The following is a 14,515-nucleotide window of genomic DNA, read 5'->3' as shown; positions in this document are numbered from 1 at the left end:
CTGGCTGTACATTCTTAGTGTTTCAACTTCAATAATAAATTGCTGTACCCTGTGAAATCACAGCATTCATATTAGCTATTCCAGGAAGAGTCTGACTTACAGCATCTGTCTCCCTGAAACCACAAAGAACCCAACAGATTAAACAGCAGAGTATACATATTTTATCAGCTTTCTTGATTCACTCCATGTATTGTTTTAGGCTAACTCTCTGTGTAGCCAAATACCAAACAAAACTCAAATAAGTCATAATTAATAGTGAACAATATATTGTTTTTCTCTCTGGTTGTAATAATTAACCGAGATTGCTTCATGACTAAAGCAACTGATATCATCTTTGCCCCCAGCAAAATGATAAGATTTCACTTTGAAATAGGCTCATTTTCACTTCATGCTCCTTTCTTTTATCTCTCCCACCCACCCCCTGTACACAAGGCTCTATCTAGGGTGTATGCTCCTGGTTGAGAATTCGATCTCCTAAGGGTAGTTAAGATCAATGGGAAGAAATATCTCATAAAGCCTGAGTTTCTCTCATCAGTCATATTGATATTCTCCCATCACCCTTGATATTACAAGATGGGTAACCTTGGCAGGTAACTAAAAGCATGATACCCTCCATTTTGTAAGAAATGTGTGTACTGATCCAATCTCTGTGACAATTCCTGTGTGTATTCTACCAAAAGTCAACTTGAGCACAATAACAAGGGAACACATTTTTTTCCTGACTCTCCTAGTATATTCCTTCAGAAAAAAAAAAGTGTTAGACTGCTTCTCATCATCCTTTCTGATGCTTTCAAGGTTGGAACACTGAAGTAGGAAGGGGAACCGTGACCCCGGATTTAGTCTTAAAGGACCCATGCATAATCAACTGAAAACTTGCCAGCTCTGGAACTACAGAGACATATATGGGTTTTTGTTTGTTTGTTTGTTTTATGGACATTTTTTAAATTTATTTATTTACTTTTGGCTGTGTTGGGTCTTCTCTACTGCGCGCAGGCTTTCTCTAGCTGTGGAGAGCAGGGGCTATTCCTCATTGCAGTACGCAGGCTTCTCATTGCAGTGACTTCTCTTGTTGTGGAGCACGGGCTCTAGGCCCATGGGCTTCAGTAGTTGTGTCACGTGAGCTCAGGAGTTGTGGCTCACGGGCTCTAGAGCGCAGGCTTGGTAGTTGTGGTGCACAGGCTCAGTTGCTCCATGGCGTGTGAGATCTTCCCAGACCAGGGTTCAAACCCGTGTCCCCTGCATTGACAGGCAGATTCTTAACCACTGCGCCACCAGGGAAGTCCCAGCATATATGTTTGATCCCAGGATATAGCTACGGACAAGTTGCTCAAGAGACTGGGTGATGTGCGTAAAGCTATATAGTTAGGGAAAACAAATTTAAACAGTAGCACAGGCCTCCCCACTGCAGGACTTGTGCTTCCAAGACAGTCACAGAGACCTAGAACTATCACAGCGTGGCTGCTTTAAAGACGCCACCTCCACATCAGTGCCAGAGGGCGCTTCTCTGACTGCTAGCTTTCTTTTTAAACCAATTCCTTTAAAAAGTAGAAATCATTTTTTTATATTTTTACTGTTAATGCCAAAAGCTCAGCCTACCTGTTCTGGTGCCGAACCAAATCTCAGAGACAGAGTTTTGGATGACGTAGAAAAGAAAAATTTTATTGCTTTGCCAGACAAATGGGACACAGCAGGCTCCTGCCCTCAAAAACTATGTGTCCCAACCCAGGAGGATTTGATGAGGAGTTTTATAGCAAGGTTCAAGGCTGGGGTTGCTGATAAGATTAGGGTGTGTGCAGGGCCTGCACTCCTCTAATCTGGTCTCAGGTAATCTTGAATGAACTTCTCTGGTTCCTTTAATGTAGTCTCAGGTAGTCTTTCTCTGGTATGAAGAATGTTGACATCTTAAAGAGCTTAAAGACATTGTTATCCCTTGAGGTGGAACCAGGACCCTGCCCCAAGGCTGCACCATTGTTCCTTGGCTGCCTCTCCCTTGTCTTTGCATCCGCTCCCTTCTTGGATTAGCAACTATTCAAATCTGTCCTTTGGAACTCAGGGAAGGTCATGGAGGCTGGAGTCAAGAAACAGGGGACAGAAGGGCTTCCATACCCAGGAGCCCCACAGGGTCCTGCTCAGTTTCACTGTCAATATTGGTGGTGAGCAACCTGAAGTTTCCTTTAAGGAACGTATACAATGTCACTCATGGAGGATGCAGTGATGAATAAGACACCTTGAATTCTTCCACTTCAAGCACCCTCTGTGATTCAAGTCTGCTTTCTATTTCCCATCAATAGACACTCTCAAAAGCTGGTCTCCACACTGGCTTTTGTGCCATTGTTCTTCAATTAACCCTTTACACCAAGTCAGCTCAAACACGCAATTTTCTCTACCTACGTTAAATCGCTTTTCTTCTTCCCATTTCTTACATTTCCATTTTCCTCTTCTGCTGCTTCTCCACATAGACCATATATTTCCTTACCTTACCCCACACCTTCCCAGTGCCCTAATATTGAACAGTCTCTTCCTTTTGCCCATTGTGCCATTCTGCACAGGATCTTCCTTACAAAAATCCACTCATACTTCAAGATTCATGCCAAATTTCATCACTCAAACTGACCTTCCTTCAGACTTCCACTGACATTGAACATACATCTATTTATAAGATTACATTATGATTAGTAATGTATACATCTATCTTTTCCATCATACCAAGGGAAGGAATATACCCTAATTCATCACCAATGCCCAGATTCACTGCCTAGCCCTTTGCAGACATACCATATATTAGTAAATGAAACACTCCCATTTACTATTGCAACAAAAAGTATAAAATACCTAGGAATAAACCTACCTAAGGGGACAAAAGACCTGTATGCAGAAAACTATAAGACACTGATGAAAGAAAGTAAAGATGACACAAACAGATGGAGAGGTATATACGACATTCCTGGATTGGAAGATTCAACATTGTGAAAATAACTATACTACCCAAAGCAATCTACAGATTCAATGCAATCCCTATCAAATTACCACTGGCATTTTTCACAGAACTAGAACAAAAAATGTCACAATTTGTATGGAAACACAAAAGACCCCGAATAGCTAAAGCAATCTTGAGAAAGAAAAACAGAGCTGGAGGAATCAGGCTCCCTGACTTCAGACTATACTACAAAGCTACAGTAACCAAGACAGTATGGTACTGGCACAAAAACAGAAACATAGATCAATGGAATAGGTTAGAAAGCCCAGAGGTAAACCCACGCACATATGGTTGCCTTATCTTTGATAAAGGAGGCAAGAATATACAATGGAGAAAAGACAGCCTCTTCAATAAGTGGTGCTGGGAAAACTGGACAGCTACATGTAAAAGAATGAATTTAGAACACTCCCTAAAACCATACACAAAAATGAACTCAAAATGGATAAAATACCTAAATGTAAGGCCAGACACCATAAAACTCTTAGAGGAAAACATAGGCAGAACACTCTATGATATAAATCACAGCAAGATCCTTTTTGACCCACCTCCTAGCGAAATGGAAACAAAAACAAACAAATGGAACCTAATGAAACTTGAAAGCTTTTGCACAGCAAAGGAAACTACAAACAAGATAAAAAGACAACCCTCAGAATAGGATAAAATACTTGCAAATGAATCAATGGACAAAGGATTAATCTCTAAAATATATAAACAGCTCGTGCAGCTCAATATTAAAAAAAACAAACAACCCAATGCATAAATGGGCAGAAGACCTAAATAGACATTTCTCCAAAGAAGACGTACAGATGGCCAAGAAGCACATGAAAAGCTGCTCAACATCACTAATTATTAGAGAAATGCAAATCAAAACTACAATAAGGTATCACCTGACACCAGTTACAATGTGCATCATCAGAAAATCTACAAACAACAAATGCTGGAGAGGGTGTGGAGAAAAAGGAACCCTCTTGCACTGTTGGTGGGAATGTAAATTGATACAGCCACTATGGAGAACGGTATGGAGGTTTTTAGTTAAAAACTAAAAATAGAATTACCATATGACCCAGCAATCCCACTGCTGGGCATATACCCTGAGAAAACCATAATTCAAAAAGGCACATGCACCCCAATATTCATTGCAGCACTATTTATAATAGCCGTGTCATGGAAGCAACCTAAATGTCCATCAACAGATGAATGGATAAAGAAGATGTGGTACATATATACAATGGAATATTACTCAGCCATAAAAAAGGAATGAAACTGAGTCATTTGTAGAGATGTGGATGGATCTAGAGACTGTCATACAGAGTGAAGTAAGTCAGAAATTGAAAAACAAATATCATATATTAACGCATATATGTGGAACCTAGAAGAATGGTACAGATGAACCAGTTTGCAAGGCAGAAATAGAGACACAGATGTAGAGAACAAATGTATGGACACCAAGGGTGGAAAGTGGTGGTGGTGGGGGGGGGTGTGTGATGAACTGGGAGATTGGAATTGACATGTATACACTAATATGTATAAAATAGATAACTAATAAGAACCTGCTGTATAAAAAATAAATTAAATTCAAAGAAAAAGAATGCACTATGTCAGTTAATGATAACAATAGCTAATATTTACTGAGTACTTACAGCACTATAGATACCATTATAAGCACTCTTTATGATTTAATTAATCTAATCCTCATATCAAGCTTATGAAATAGGAGCTACTATTACCTTACATTGCAGTTAAAGAAACTGAAGAGCAGAATTAGATAAACTGTCCAAGCACACAAAGCTAGGAAATAGAAAAGGTGAGATTTGAAACTAGCCTCTTTTAATCACTGGACAATACACTGGTTTAGAATAGGAGTCAACAAACTTTTTCGCAAAGGGCCATACAGTAAATACTTTTGGCTGTGGACCAAACATCACTATTCAACTTTTCACTTGTAGCAGAAACGTAGCCATAGACAATATATATGTGAATGAGTATGGTTATGCTTCAACAAAACATTATTTATAGAAATGGAAAATGACATGAATTGGTTCAAGGCATGTGGTTTCCCGAACCCTGCTTGTAGACTCTGCCTGTGTATCCCAATATCATCCACATAAACAGATAATATCTAGAGAGTACATTCAAGTATTTGAGTACCAAAAATAGACTACTGGGTCAGTCATGGAAAAGTAAGAGACATTCTTTATCAGCAGCAGAAGGAAAATGGCTGCAAAGGCGTAGTGTGACAACTAAAGGTTGACAATGGTCACACTAGGCTGCTGATACTGTTAGGTCTTATTTCCTGGGGAATTAAACTCATTCCTTACAGTGGCTAAGACTTTCCTGGACTTCCTCATAACATGGTTACAGTGGCTTCTGATACCGCTCTTAGCAAATCAAACCTTATCTCTTCCATCAATACCACACTAAAGACCTTTCCTGAAGTTTCATCTTGGGTTCTGTGCTTGGTGTGGCCAAGGAGAAGGCTCCAGAACTACTGTGCTGCTCAGCATCCCATGGTTACATGCTTAGAAGATAAACTAGGGAGGATGTCAAGAAAATGTCTCAGTCTATTTCCTATCCATGCAGCAATCTCGTCCCTCAGAACTCTTGCAAATCATGCCATATGCAAGCCTTTGGGCCAGGCTGGCTGGAGTTTGAAGCCCACATCTCATAAAGCAAAATAAATGTAAAGCCATATATAGAGGCAGCTCTGCAAGAGATCTCCACTTGTTTGGTTTAGAAAGGGGAGTGGCTGCTTGTAACATCCGTATCAGATTTTCAGATTCCTGAGGAAAAGGAACCAACCTTGATATCTCCTTGTAACCTAGGCAGTGTACCCACCAGGCAACTTTGCATAGTGTTTGAATGAATCTGCCCTACTCCCCAGCTTCTAGAGCTATGCTGCCTGTTGACATTGCCTGGCTTGCAACTCCCTCTGTTGCTACTCTCAGAGACTCTGGGCACTGAAACCTCTGATGTTTTATTCTTAATGCCAAGTCCCTGCCTGTCCTCTATTGAACCCAATGGGTTTCCTTTGAGCATCTACCACTGTAGTCAAGGATTTCTAAATTAACTGCCTAGCTGCCTCTCAGTATTTGCACATTTAATTCCTGAATTGACTGGATCAACCCAAAGACACCTTGTCCATCTTCTTGTCCCAGTCTCCTTGATCACCCAACCTTGTTACCACCGGTCTGTCACTTACTTTCTTGCTCTTCCAATTCGCTATAGATACATTCTCTCTGGACTCAGTCTTTTCACTTGCTTTCTGACTTGGCTTTTGTCTTTTCTTCTGGGTTTAGTATTTTCATAACCATTCGGACAGCCATGCTCTCGCATCTCAACCTAGGTACTGTGCTCCCAACAGGCGTCCTTGGGGGCAGTTTGCCATCCATCAGTTTTGGACAAGAGAAAAGAATCTGTAAATACCCCGGCATCACCCTTCATAGTCTCTTGCCTTTTAGGTGTGGCTCAGTCTCCCACCTGCCATATTCCACTCCCTCTTCACGTTTTTTTGTGTTTTACAACTCTCTATGTGAATAAAGGACCTTCTAAGGGGCTTTTTAAAAACAGATTTTCTTAATTTCTTGTCCAAATTCTCACCAACAAAAACAGTCAAATAACTCAGTTCACTGAATATTTAAGAAAATCATTGGCTCAATTTGTGCAATTAAGAATAAAGAAATATCTCACTGCTTGCTGTCAGTCACTGTTTGTGACTAGGGATAGAAAAAGAATGGTGACATATTTGTATTCTTTACGTGTTTTTCTGTAAAGAACACGGAGATTATGGGTTTAATGACCCAATACATGAAGAGTTTGTTCAGTTACTTGCTTGCACATTAAGGAAGAGCTCCAGGAAGTCCAAATTTTATGCCTACTATTGGAAGCACACACACACAAAAATAAGCCAAATATGAAGTCTTTCCAGATATTATTTTATTTACTATTTTACTTTTTTTTTAAATTTTCAGCACAATCCAAAACAGATGATAATATATTTGTTCTCAGTGAATTCTCAAATCAATCCAGAAAATATTAAATATTGTGTTTCTTTGTGCATTGTTCAAAGGCTGCTCCAGTGGTTTGAAAGAGACAAAAGACATCTTCTAGTGAACACTGCCATTCCTCTAGGGGAAAGCCCTACCCAGCTAACAGCTATTTTAAGATGCTGAAGATGCATTACCACAGGCTGCAATTACTCTGTGAATCCCAATTTGAATTGAAGTATCATCTCTCAAGGGTGTAATCCCAGGGTCACATTTCCTTTTCCAGGCAAAGTAAACCATCTCTTTGACTCTTAGGGCCACTACAGGCAATCTCAGACAATCAGAGTTCCTCTTCATCTTTAGGTCAATAAAATTATCTTTAAAAAATAGGCAATTTGAAATTCATAAAAATAATAACCTACAGTGATAACAAGAGCAAGTCAGCCACAAATAATTACTAATCATGGTCAATTGTTGAATAAAGATCAAAGTTACTAATGGAGATCCTTTAAACATCATACCAATGTACTAAATAAATATTATAGAAATATATCTATGATTTTTTAAACTTTGAATGGGCTTTTATAAACCAATATTGCAGTGTCTTCATGCAACCATTATTATTTACTACAATTTGTCTTCTCCAGAAATTATTGTTGCAAATCTTTTCATGCCCTTTTCAATCAAGAGGAAAGAAGATCCAGACCTGAAATGCACTCCCAGCTTTTTCATCCTTGTCTGTGGTTTTTCATCCCCTTTGAAAGAAATCGCAGGAGACCCTGACTCTGTGTGTGGTTTGTCTGACCACATTATATTCATAGGCTCAGAGAGCATGTATATTCAGCACAGCCTGGCATCTTGCTTTCATTTTGCTTCCAAGTTATATGATAAACATACAGAATACCAGAAGACACTCCTCTATTTAAATTTCCTTCTTTGTTTCTTCTATCTCTTCAACATTAGAAAGGTTAGCAGTTTTGTTAAAAAGAAAAACTAAACAACAGCTCTCAAAAATAAATTTTCAAAAAGTATCACCTTTACAAAGATGATACAACTGGCCCACATAGAGATGTAAGTTTTACCCGTGTCTACTAATTGTGAAGATTTCTTCATTTGGATCTTTTCACATTCTCCCAGTCCCTTGTAACTAAGAGAGTTTACTTGAGATAGATTTTCTTCCCAATCGCACAGCCGCTACCTGCTAGTTTTTTTCCTCAAAATCCCACAGCCACTACCAGAGGTCAGGTGACCATCGTCCTCACATGGGTTATTGCACTGTCTTCTAACTGGCCTCCCAGCCCTCATCTTGCCCCCTCTCCCCACCTAGTAGTCCATTCTCTACAATTCTGTCATGATGAGAACTTTAAACTCTAACCAGTTGAGAAATGGAATATTTCCTGCCATGTCATTAAACAAAGGGTGTCACAGTCATCAGCAATTGCAGCCCTCCAATGCGAGCCCTGAGGGAACTCAAGAAGGAAGGAAGGCCTGCCATCTAGCAGCCATCAGAAGGCAGCCACCCCCTATGGTGATCCCTCAGGATTCGAAAATACAGGATATTGGCCCCAGATAACTGAGGTGCATATCAAAGGAATGATTTCAGTGAACCCAGATCCTTTTTTTTTTAGATTTATCCAATTATACTTTATTAAGAATGACAGAAAATCACTATGAACAAGATTTTTACCATAGTTCTATCATATGTGAATTGTCAGAGGATATAAGCTATGTCAAATTTGCTTTTTAAATATATTTTTCAAAATAAAAACCCAGATTCTTGCATCTTCTCATACATAGAAAAGCGCTAAATTCCTTAACTTGACATATCTGGCTTTCCTTTAGCAATCTTCTTTTGACTTTCAGACTACCTGCCCTTTGTTGCAAAATTTCTGTATAACCTGGCTCTCCCCTCCACCATCTCCTCTGAGAAGTTTTCTCAGGGTCACGTGAGAGGCTACCTCCTGGGCTTGAAGTCCTAAAACTTCCCACCGAATAATACATAACTCTCAACTTTTAGGTTGCGCATATTTTTTAAGTTGGCACAGTTTACCGAGCCTTTGAAGTTCCAGCCCCTACTCATACTAGCTGCCTCATCACTCCTTACACCCTTCTTCACAGTTCAAGCCCTAGAAATACTGAAAGTCATTTTTTGGTCCTAGACACATCATGATCTCTTTCCCTTTAGGTTTACAGACATTATGCTTCAGTCTGCCTCTCCTCATTTCTTGATCAACCTCTATCCACCCTTGAGGTCTCAGCATAATTTTTATTTCCTCCCCCATGACTTCTAGATTCTTTTCCCCATCTAAAGGTCTCTACTCTGAGAATTATTAGAGGTGTATTTTTCCATAACAGTATTTCTCATATTTTATGTGATGGGCTTAATAGTCTCTTCTCCACATGAGGGCAGGGTCATATCTATCTTGATACTGTTATATAACCAGTATACAACTTAATATTTACAGAATGAATGACTGCTTGATTAGTTGGGTGGAAGGATGGAGGTGTGGATGAATGAATGGATGAATAGATTTTTTTTAAATGTGTGGAGTTAGGATGGCTATCTGGGAAAAGGACAGAGACAATGGAACTTTGCAGTGCCCTTGTTACCATCAATACATCTTTAAAAACATGCCACTGACTTCTCTCCATATTGATTTGGTACAAGATACATTCGTTATGGAAAAATAAATGTTTAAAACCTCATTCATATAATCAAACTTTAAAGAAATGATTTTAAAATATTCATTTATGTATTCATTCAGGTATGTGACAATCTCCAGCTTGTACCTCAGGATAATGAGGTTAAATTTATTGTTTCTTCCCTTAAGGAATTTACAGTCTAGGGAGGTGCTATACAACAAAGTTGAAAAATAAAATAGTATCTTTTAAAAAAATAAAATTAAGTCATAATAATTCTGTGTTGTCTTTAAAAAACATTATCACAAATCACTTTTTAAAAGTCCTAAAAATTTTGTAAAATGGTTTTGACTGGAAAAAAATACATGAATTTAAATTCAAAGATATATCTTATTTGTCAAATATTCCATCATATGAATTCTGCAAAGATTAAAGTATATCCATGTGAGGAAACTAGCAAAATAAATATGAAGGGGACAGAGTTGAGACCTGGGACCTAGAAAAAGTGATTTGAGGAGTATTGAGAGAAAACTCTTACCAAAAGAAATGCTCTCCTATGGTATGTTGAGTAAAATATTCCATCACAGTCTCTAAGGTGTTGAGTCCCATTATGTGCAATATGGAAATGAGGACCTAGGGAACATAGCCCTGCCATTTGTAAATAACAGATGGATGGGGCTTTCTAATGATGAGTGGGAGATTTAGGTTTTCCCCAAATAACCCAAGGAAATAGTTCTGTCATTGTGAGCACTTAAGAGAGAATCCACACAGAACCATGCTGCATAGAAGCATCTCATGAGGGAAAGCAGGTAATTTCAACAGTGCTTAATAGGTTGACCAAAAAAAAAATGTGACTGTAGCAAAAATTGGATGGACAGTAAGAAGTGCTGAATTTAAGTATCTTCATCTAGTCCAAACAATAATTAGTGCTTTTGTGATCACCAATACTGATGGCAGAATAAACAAGAATATGTGAATTTTATCTCCCTTATGATCTACTATAAAACAGAACACAGTACAGCAGAAAGAAGAGGAACCTGAATTCTTATGGTGTGCTTAGCTCAGCCTTCCTTTTCTTCCTCCTCCTGCCCTCACTCCATCGTTTCTGAATGTTGCATGCCACTCCATGTGTTCATACAGTACCTGTGCAAAGAGAGCTGAGTCTCTCTCCAGGAATTGTCCTTGTATGAACAAAACTACCCGGCCCAAGGCCACTCCTCTTCCCCTGTGACAGCCTGTAAGAAATGACTGGTTACTTCAGGGGCATGTGGATTCAGCTCTTTTGCTTCGATTTGGGACAATTCTGCAAGGTCATCCCAGCTCCAGTGCCCTCTGGGGGGTCTGCTGAGGCTTCGGGTGCAACCACACCATCCTCCAACTTTTACCTCTGCCCAGTTCTGCTTCCCAAACTCACTAAACTTATACACACAAAGCTCCACCTCAGAGTCTGTTCCTTGGGGACCGCAACATACTGCAGCCCTCAATGTTGGGTAATGCTTACCAATGCACACATTTCCATGCAACCTCCTGCCAAAGAATGCATATTGCGAGAAATATCAAATCAAAAAAACTGGAGCATAATTAGTGAATAGAATAATCAATTGTAGTAGTATCAACAATTGATTTAATAGGATCTTAGCTCTAAAATTATGATTTTAAATGCATCTTTATGGAAACAAAACTACATATTAATTTAGTGAATCATCTTATGACTATTGATTCTGCATTCCAAGATAGAAGGCTTTCAGTGTGGTTTAAGTGTTTATTTCAAGGCTTGCATGAAACAGAACATTCTAATCCAAATAACAGAATTATACTGAGAGTATTTAGTCATTTGCATTATCAATGTAGTGCCTGGAAGTTTGAGATGAGTTGAAATTGGCCATGCAAATGAAAACTAGCTTAGCTAACATTAACAATCATTAAAGGGTGAAAATGACCTTAATTTCTAAAAAGAAAGGACATATTTAATGATCCCCTATTAGCTAACTTCCATTTTATACAATTACACGGGCACCTCCAGTCACAGAAGATACTTGGTATGGCTGAACAATTACCACTCTCAGGTGAAAAGTATTTGATGTTGCATGTTTCCTTCATTTAAATAGTTTTTTTTTTTAATTCCAAGAGATGAAAAGACAAAGCTAAAAAGCATTCTCTTAAAATTCCACCCCAATTAGTAGGATTAGAATATTAATGCCAACAAGCTATAAAACAACAGGATCTTCTTACACAGCCACTTTACAGGAAAAGCAGAGGACCAGAGACCTACAACCAAGATATGTTTTCTCATGACCATGGAGACATTGCAACGGCTTTGTACTCTTCAGGTATTAACTGATGACAATTAAACATTTAGACAAGTGTAGATTATTTCATATACACCCGATCTAAAATGGTTAAAGGAGAGGCACTGAAATGTTTAGATTTCAGAAATTGCATTGTGAGGCCAAATGTGAAATGTTAATATCCCAACGTAAATTTAAGATACTCTTAAGAGTTACTTAAAATAATATTTCTAATTATCTTTTCATCCTTGACACAAATAATAAAAAATATGCTCTTTTAAATTGTTTTTGACAGCCTATGCCTATGGCTTTCACATGCATCTGAACTTTTTTTTAAGTCCACAAAAAAATTTTATTAACTCAGTAAATGAAGACCCAGTCACTTTGCATGTCGAACCCCCTCAAAAGGATGGGGTCGGGTTAGGGAGAAACCTGGTGTAGGAATATCTCCTATCCCTCAACAGAGAAGACTCGAGGGAGGAAGAGGGGCTATGTAAATAGATTGCCAAAGGTGGGAAAGAAAGGGAGTATTAGGTCAGGATGACAGCCGAAGAGGAAGAGGAGGATGGAGAGGGTGAGGGATCTGTTGAAGACCCAAGAAACAAAGAGGGCTGGGGCTAGGGAGCCAAAGGAGGTGGGAAGTGTGGTCCTAGAGCCCAGAAGTGGGGTCCATTCTGAAGCAGGGTGGCCCCTTGGGCCCCCTTCCCCATGACCCACTTGCCCCTGAGTTCCTTCCTCCAGCTCCTCCCCACCAGGATCCCGACGAACAGGCTGCTTGCAGATAGGGCAGGTCTTCTGGGTCTTAGTGAGCCACGGGTCCACACAGCAGCCGTGATAGGCATGAGCACAGGGAAGTACCTTCAGCCTGTCCCCATCCTCATATGCATCCAGGCAGATAGCACAGACATCATACTGGTCTCCCTTCTGAGAGTCACGTGTAGGAATCTGTTTCATTGCTCTTTGGTCAGTGGTTTTCTCTGGCGCTCTTTCTGGAGCTGAATACAAGGAACTCTCAACATTGCTCCCATGCCCAAAATTAGCACTCCCAAAATCCCCGAGAAAAGGATGAGGCAATAGGCCAAGAGGAATCCATCATGTGGGACCAAAAGCACCTGAGCCCCCTTCTGGTAGACAAAGAGGTCATGCAGGTACTTAGAGCTCCTCTCGCTGATAAACACAGATGGGATCCAGATCTGCTGCTGGATCTCCTCATTATTCCACAGCATGCTCAGAAGTTCATTGGAATTCACATTGTGCACCACAGCTGCACCATACCCAGCCTTCTGAGCATTTAGGACTTTGAGGTCAAAGTTGCAGTCAAATCTTGGAAGCAGTGCAATGAAAACTGACCCACTGACCCGGGCTGAGGGTGGTGGAGCAATGGGGCTGCAGGCGTTGGCTGGGCGAGCCTCCACAAGGAACCCCTTAATTCCCTCCCGGCTCAAGGCAGCCCCAAAGAGAGCTGGGAGATCTGCAAAGTCCATGCTGCCGTTGTGGTCTGAAGTCGCTCGAATGAGCCCCGTGACAGGAGCCGCTCCTCACAGCACAGTGGCCACAACCGCAGGAAGACGGAGGGCCGCAAGGTGCATGGCAGCATTGGGGGAAAGGCTGAGAAGGCCACGTCTTGGTGGCAGACGCAGAAGCGGAGTTCTGAGCCCTCTCCCCCTTTCTTCGGGATCCCAGAGGTCCAACCACCCCCAGGTGCTACTCTGCAGCTACATGGGGGTATAGGAAAGGAACCCCAGCTCTAACTCGTTTAGTGGAGCTAGGAGAAAGACGTTCATGTACCCTTTTCCGGTAAACAGATAAAACAGGAAAAGAGGACAGGGGCAAGCACAGGTGACAGAAAATCTTCTGGAAGAGCTGGGGAGCTCGAGGAGGTGGGACTTCCAGCCAGGTGGGCAGTTTTCCTATCCCCGGGCAAAGGGCTTCGGTAAAGAAACTCAGGCTGCTTCCGGCATCGTACACTCAAGATGCAGCACTTCTGGTCCTCTCGCTGCTGCTGCTGCCACTACAGCCATGGTACCTTCAGGTCTCGCGAGAGTGCTCGCCACACTTCCGCCCCATCAGCTGAAATCTTTCAGAGTTTGTCTCCAGAGACCTCCTAACTCTGGTTTAGCCTGGCTCAGTCGGTCTTGCATGAAAACAAGCCAAATGGAGAAATTTCTAGCAGATTTTTTTTTTTTTTTCGGTACGCGGGCCTCTCACTGTTGTGGCCTCTCCCGTTGCGGAGCACAGGCTCCGGACGCGCAGGCTCAGTGGCCATGGCTCACGGGCCCAGCCGCTCCGCAGCATGTGGGATCTTCCCGGACCGGGGCACAAACCCGTGTACCCTGCATCGGCAGGCGGACTCTCAACCACTGCGCCACCAGAGAAGCCCACAGATTATTAATTTTGATGTAAGTTTTATGGCAGTTGATTCTAACTAAGAATGTGTACCAGTATCTACAAGTGCAAGTCCTTTGTTGTCCTATCTCCCAAACAAGTAACTGACATCTGAGATAGTTCACAAATGCTGCCATTATGATACAGATAACCAAGGATCATCTGTATTAAAAGCATTTAACATTTTAATCATTTTATCTCAGTGACCCAATACAGTCTTTTAAACTAATAAAATTCTATTT

General features: G+C 40.7%; 1 pseudogene; it reads right to left on the bottom strand.

The window, feature by feature from the left end:
• Positions 1-12,418: 12,418 nt before the first annotated feature.
• On the bottom strand, positions 12,419-13,477 carry LOC136120113 (E3 ubiquitin-protein ligase RNF167 pseudogene; annotated as a pseudogene).
• Between the last annotated feature and the right edge of the window lie 1,038 nt (positions 13,478-14,515).

Source organism: Phocoena phocoena, chromosome 3 (genome assembly GCF_963924675.1).
Source record: "Phocoena phocoena chromosome 3, mPhoPho1.1, whole genome shotgun sequence".
Classification (NCBI taxonomy): Eukaryota; Metazoa; Chordata; class Mammalia; order Artiodactyla; family Phocoenidae; genus Phocoena; species Phocoena phocoena.
This window is presented reverse-complemented; position numbering and strand designations above follow the sequence as displayed.